Here is a 7665-nt window from a genome sequence, read left to right on the forward strand (position 1 = left end):
ATAAAACTCTTCTATAAAACTCTTGTATATAAAGCTGTCGTATATATAATTAATTATATTATATACTATATTTTATCATATTTTACATATACTATACTATATATACTACACTATACTATATATACTATATATATTATAAAAAATAACTAAATTTGACGATTTAATTAAAACTTTTGTTAAAATCCTATTATATTCTGTAGTTTTCTTATGAATAAAATACAAATAAACAATTATAATCTGTTAAATAAAAAATAGTACTACCGTTACGTCTGTATTTACGGCTCCATGGGACACAAGGAGATAAAAACACACGTAACGTTACGAACGAAATACCTAGTAATTTTTGCGGACTTTTGGTGCGGATTACGAATTACGGGCTGTATGTGACGGCACCCTAACAGAGCAATGTAGTGCGAGTGACTAAATTTGTTAGACCGAATTCACTATTATTACTTTTTTATAACACTTTCTGATCTGAAAGGTTATGTAAAAATGTCAAATCGTAAGCGCGCGCCGCGCGGCTTCTCAGCGCCATCAGCGCACCTAACGTCAGCAATCGGAAACTGAACATTTTAGCTGGACATTTTTATCCTATTATATTCAACATTTCGACTTTGGACTATTATAATTTTTTTTCTACAGCGCCTACAGTAAAAACAAGCATACTTTTCTTATATAATTTGGGTATGCGCTATCTGATTGAGCCTATTATTAACTCAATCGGCTCAGCCGTTATTGAGATCCGATAATCTCGGCTCGTCTCAACTCTCGGGCTCGCGTAAAGATACACGGTCTTGCGCTGCGCGTGAACTTGGCGCAAAACACTATCGTGTCTCTTGATAAGTTATATGACATATGTCATACATCATATAACTTATTTATACATAATATAAGTTATATGACGTATTTATTTATTATAAAAATATATACAATATACAAAATGTTATTAACTTTTTACATTTTTTTTTACATTTTATTATGTAAAAAGTTAATAACATTGTGTATATTGTATATATTTTTATAATAAATGAATTTTGATGTAAATATACATAATATGGAGCACATAATATATACACATGAAGCACATGAATAAAAGTATTTTGTAGAAATTAGAATATAAATGTATATAATTGAATAATAAAAATGTTGCAAAAATGTTGCAAAATTAATATATAATACATACGCTTTTTTTATCCTTTGGAGTGCCTTCTACCTATCTTCAGTCAGGTTTCTTAGCACATAATACACACACATAACTACACACGCACACTAACCTAAAAGATTCTGATACGTTTATATTCAATACGTTTTATTCACTTCACTCAGTTTTTATTCACTTTATTCACATTGTTCGCAATACTAACGATTTACTAACGATAATAATTTCTAAATTGTATTAAAACGCGATGCGCGTCGAACTGTCAAAGCAGTCGTGCCATTGACAAATGACATTTCTAATGCCATGAGAGAAAATCAATACTATCGGTATGATCTGCTACATAAAGTGTTGTGCAAGGGTTCTTTCGAGATGCGATGTCCCTGAGCGCGCGAAATTCTGACAAGCTAATTGGTAAACTTTAAGCCTTTCCCATTCAAATACCATAGTAGCCTCGACATTTTGGTATTAAGATTTTCGTCTCCAAATGACCTCAGAAATCTGCCATTAACGGGTGATATGGTAAGTCTGGGACACCCTGTATATGTATATGTATATATTAATTAATTGATTAATTAGTTATTTTGTATTTACTACATAAGGATAAAAATAAGAAAAGTATATGACATTTTTCTTCAGTGATATATATAGTATTATATGTATATATTTTATTTATTATTTTATCATATTTAATTAATATTTATTTGACACCTTGTATACGCCTATGTCTTCTCGCACATTATACTGCAGCCTTGTGACGAAATTTCAGTCGAGGATAGAAGCGCAAGCATCGTTTGTTTACAAGCTATCCGATCACACGTACACAGACCACACGTCAGTGTAGTGAGTTACCACCACAAACAAATGCGTACACACGAACTTATGCGGCGTAGGTCCGTAAGTCTGTACGCCGATAATGTAATTTTCATTTTTAGTACCATCGAAATGATGGCGCTTTCGCGTCGGAGTTCGGTTTTCAATCCAGCATCCTCTTAATGGCTACAAAAAATATATTCATGTTTTTGTGCACATTATACAGGGTGTTCTAGACTTACCATATCACCCATTAATGGCAGATTCCTGATGTTATTTGGAGACGAAAATCTTAATGCCAAAATGTCGAAGCAACTATGTAACGAAGCGGAATTTTTGATGCGGTGAATAACTCAGGATTCGATCGGGAATTTGTCGAGAAATTCCAAATTAGTAGTTTTTATATAAATAATTAATTTATTAAAAATAAAGATGAAAATAATTACAAAAGAATCTCTGAGTACATGAGCATTTATAAAAGAAATTTGTATTGCAACGGTTGTTGTAAGATTAAAATAATAAATCGGTTTTCTGAATTTAATAGTCGGCGGTAGCGCGAAAATAAATAATATATTCGATCGGAGTGCGCTTTTGGAATTGAATAAATCTAACACGCGCTTTCGGAATTGAATAAATCTAACACGGTCGGTTGGAAACAAAATAATATAAATTATAATACCGCGTACAATTTAGCAGAACGCGTCGCAGACGGTCGCCAAGAACACCCGACCGGAATGAAGAACACCTTACTTACGGACCGACAGAAAAACAGGAAGTCGACAGACAAACAGGAAGGGAACACCCGGCCGAAGTGAGGAACACTTCACTTACTCTCTAAATTTCTTGGAGTGGAATCTTACTCTTTTGGAGTGAAAAGTTACTCCAAGTAATAATAAAAATACCAGGATTGGGAAGTAACTCGTTACTTGTAACGAAGTTACAGTTACAGTTATTTTTTTTCGTTTCTAACTTAACTTCGTTCCTTTTTCTTCATCTATAACTGTAACTTAACTTAGTTACATATTTATGGTAACTAGTAACTAATTTAACAGTTAATTTAATATTCTATATACGGTTGTATTAATTGTAAGAATTAGGGCCTATCCAGACAAACTTGCATAGTCGCATAAACATATGCATAAGAAAAGGAACAAAATTGTCATAGGATTTGTCATATTAAGTGTAGATTTGATATTTAAATAAATAGACGGATAACCGTATAGATATTAATTATGAAGTTCAACAGAAATAAACAAATTCTCATTTAAAGAATGCACTGCTACTCAGTAATAAATTATCTTTAAGGATGATTATCATATAAGCATAAAGTTGAGATTTTAAGAAGAACTGAAACATTAGTTTACGATTTTTCGGAAAGTTACGACTGTTTGTGTGAAATTCGTGAATTTTGAAACTGAAAAATCTTAATCCTATAATTTTTATTCTAAGTGTATAATAATATATTTTAAATAATTTTTATTTATTTATTTATCAATTAATTTAATATTTTAAATGCATTTTTATTTTAAGTTTAAAACAATTGTGATTTATTACTTATAAAATAATATAACATAAAATTAAGTACCTATGTATGTAGTATATAATAAGTTAATAAATCTTGAAATGTAAGATTCGTATATTTAGAATAGTAGTGCACATTTATTGTAAAAAAGTAACTGAAAAATAACGACTCGTTACTTTTTGAGTAACTATAACTGTAACGTGTTACTTTTTAGAATCGGTAACTTGTAACTGTAACTAGTTGTTTTTTTCAATATAGATAAGAACTAACTTTAACTAGATACTTTTACAAAATAACTTTCCCAACCCTGAAAAATACTGCCAGTCGAAGTGGAGTGAAATTTCACTTTTCGAAAAAGTGAAATTATTCACTCTTCATTTTGATTTATTTTTCAACTCTAAAAAGAGTGACGTTTCACTCTAATGGAGTTTTTCTATATTCTATTAGTGAGAATTCAATCGAATTATTTAGTAGAATGTGACGATGCGTTTCACACACCGTCCCTAAAGCACCCGATCGCCCGAAAATAGGCCCGACGCCTATGACGCCCACGAGCGCTCGCGCCCATGCGACGCCCCAGCGTGGGGATCGCTCCCATTACGCGACCGATACTCGCAAGTGGGAGGCCCGAGCCGGGTATATAAGCCGGCTCGGCCAGCATAACGACACCTGTCCTGATCCGGAATCCTGCCTAAGCACTGCCTCAGGGAGCTCCCGAGGCAATCAACCGCACCACCGACAAACTTTCGTCGACGAAGAGAGGTTGCTCCCTCTTCGAAGTCAGGGTGCTCCCGGCGTTCGACTTTCCGCCATTCCCGCCGACGAAGAGAGGCTGCTCCCTCTTCGAAGCCAGGGTGCTCCCGGTGTTCGGCCTTTCGCCACTTCCGTCGACGAAGAGAGGTTGCTTTTTCTTCGAAGCCAGGGTGTTCCCGGCGTTCGACTTTCCGCTATTCCCGCCGACGAAGAGAGGTTGCCCCCTCTTCGAAGCCAGGGTGCTCCCGGTGTTCGGCTTTCCGCCACTTCCGCCGACGACGAGAGGTTGCCCCCCTCTCCGCGACCGGAGTTTTACCGGTGTTCTGTCGCGTAAAAACCAGCATCCCCGTACGTAAATTGTAAAGGCTCCCGCCTATCCTTTCGCAACGCGATTCGCGCAGTCGCGCAACCATTGTACATATAAGATAAGTTTTGAATAATAAAGATTCTGAGTTATATCCGTTCGATTTACATCAGTCTGGACTTCCCCTTCTCTCGAACTCTGACTCCGGCGAGCCAATCCGCGGCGTCGAGAAAGGAGCCCCGTTACAAGAATATTCTTTCTATCATTCTATGAAACGAAATTTTGGTCCGGTTACAGTTAAGATCCGAGGCTATACCCGATATTCGGTTTCGATTTCGGTTCCGATTCTTTTACCGATAACCGTAACCGTGACCGTAACAGTTTGCTCTCTAAATTTCTTGGAGTGAAAACGCACTCGAAAAATTGAGTGACTGGTCGTGTAACTCGAGTTAGAGTGACTTTTTATTTATACGGAGTTAATTTTCTCTCTTTTTGTTGTAGAGTGAATTTTTCACTTTGCAAAGTAGAGTGATCATGTGTACTTTATTTTGTAGAGTGAATATTTTCACTCTATGCAGTGTAGAGTGAATATTTCATTCACATAAAGAGTGAATGATCACTACGTCTCATTATCTCTTGTTCTCGTCTCATTGTTACACGTATTTGGTGCAAGACATCGTGGATATAAATAAGAATATCTATAAAGAATACACGTAGACAGACATATAAAAATGTCAACGTTTCTTCCAGAGGTAAGTACTTATAAGAATTTATGTGTAGTTTATATGATTTAATATATTATGTAAAGAATGATGTTTAGGTTAAATTGTTTTTCTAGGTTAGGTTACAAAAAGAGTAAATTGAGATCTCACAGCATGTGGTTCGCCGTGATACGTAGCTTCGTCATAAATTTGGTTTGCGTATTGATAAACAAGTAGTACAATGAGAAGTAACTTATATGTATAATGACTTGTAGTTTATTAAATCGGCAAGTGCGTACCATGTGCTGCAAAATCTCGGTTATAGTTAAGTCTGTTGAAATAATATTAAATTTTTTTTTTGTTAGGAGACGTTAAACAGTACTGAAACCTTAAATAAATTTTTATTAAGCAGTAGAATTTCGGAAGACGCCGTCAATATTTTAAAAAGTAAGATTTACAATAAATTTAAAATTATAGTTTGGTAATGTTATAAGTATAATTATAATATATATAAATAAGCTTATATATATGTATATATAATTATATATACTATATAATTATTATATAATTATTATTTAATATTAATTAATAAATTTATATTAATTATTATATATAATTATTATATAGTATATATAATTATATATACATATATATAAGCTTATTTATATATATTATAATTATACTTATAATATACACTCACCCGAAAAAAAAGCGGTACACTGAAAATGTGGGAAAAATTCATCAAATTTCAACTGACGATAACTTCGTAAATAATAAAGATAGAAAGTTCTATAAAATATGGAAATGAAGCTAAAAATCTCTACTTTAAGAATCAATTTATTTCAATGTTGCAAAATAAATTTATTGAAAATGGCGGATGACAAAGCGCGAGCATGCAAAATTGAAAAATAATGGTTCGAGTTTGCGACGGTGCACGGTATAAACAAAAAATTGTAGCTTATTGGGATCAAAAGCGTACGAAAGTACAGAGTCTCCTCTTTAAAATGCTTTTTTATGCATCTCGATACGATGATTTTTCGCCGAGAGATTCGCATTTGAAGAAAAAGGCAGATTCTTACTTCAAATGCGAATCTCTCAGCGAAAAATCATCGTATCGAGATGCATAAAAAAGCATTTTAAAGAGGAGACTCTGTACTTTCGTACGCTTTTGATCCCAATAAGCTACAATTTTTTGTTTATACCGTGCACCGTCGCAAACTCGAACCATTATTTTTCAATCAATTGTTTTGCATCCGAAGGAGATGTCTGCAGATCTTTTGTGATTTCTCCGCCCTGACTTTTTGTTTATGCTCGACCGCACGTTGCGAGAAAAGTGCTTGATTTCTGCGATGAAGTTGGCATAAATCGAATGGCCAGCAATGAGTCCAGATTTAAATCCCATTGAACACCTATGGGACAATATTAACAGAAAAGTACGAAATCATATACCTGCTCCTCAGTCATTGCCAGAACTTCGAAGAGTTCTTGAAATAGAGTGGAATGACATTACGCAGACTGAAATTAGAACACTAATAAGAAGTATGCCTCGTCGCATGAATGAGGTAATACGCGCACGAGGAGGTCATACCCATTATTAATATACGCGCGCGCACACACAATTGTACACGCACCACCGGGAGGGTTTGGAGTCGTAAAATATCGTGGATCTAACGAGCCATGAGGTCCTTATCCCAGTGGTGCACGCGCACACACACGCATGCACGCGCACGCACACACACATACACACACACGGACGCACGGACACACGCACGCACACACACACACACACACATACACACGTGCCTACATGTGCACACGGGATCAGATTTCTGCCACGTCCACGCCGTTGATCCTGGGTAACGCCAAGAGCAGAATTGACACTTATAACCGTAAGGAGAGTTTGGAGTTTTAAAATACCGCGGAGCTGATAACCACAGATTTCTTATTCTTGCAATTCGGTCTGGTTCAAAATTGAATATCTCGGCACGTAATACAGCTAGCAGGATTTTTTAAAAACCATTTTAAAAGTTTGGATGTCTAGTGTTCGAAAATTCATAACGCAATAATGTGTGATAACTTTCTCCAAAATGGCGGATGACAAAGCAAAAGCATGCGAAATTGAAAAATAATGGTTCGAGTTTGCGACGGTGCACGGTATAAACAAAAAATTGTAGCTTATTGGGATCAAAAGCGTACGAAAGTACAGAGTCTCCTCTTTAAAATGCTTTTTTATGCATCTTGATACGATGATTTTTCGCCGAGAGATTCGCATTTGAAGTAAGAATCTGCCTTTTTCTTCAAATGCGAATCTCTCGGCGAAAAATCATCGTATCAAGATGCATAAAAAAGCATTTTAAAGAGGAGACTCTGTACTTTCGTACGCTTTTGATCCCAATAAGCTACAATTTTTTGTTTA

The sequence above is a fragment of the Linepithema humile genome, chromosome 2 (genome assembly GCF_040581485.1).
Source record: "Linepithema humile isolate Giens D197 chromosome 2, Lhum_UNIL_v1.0, whole genome shotgun sequence".
Lineage (NCBI taxonomy): Eukaryota > Metazoa > Arthropoda > Insecta > Hymenoptera > Formicidae > Linepithema > Linepithema humile.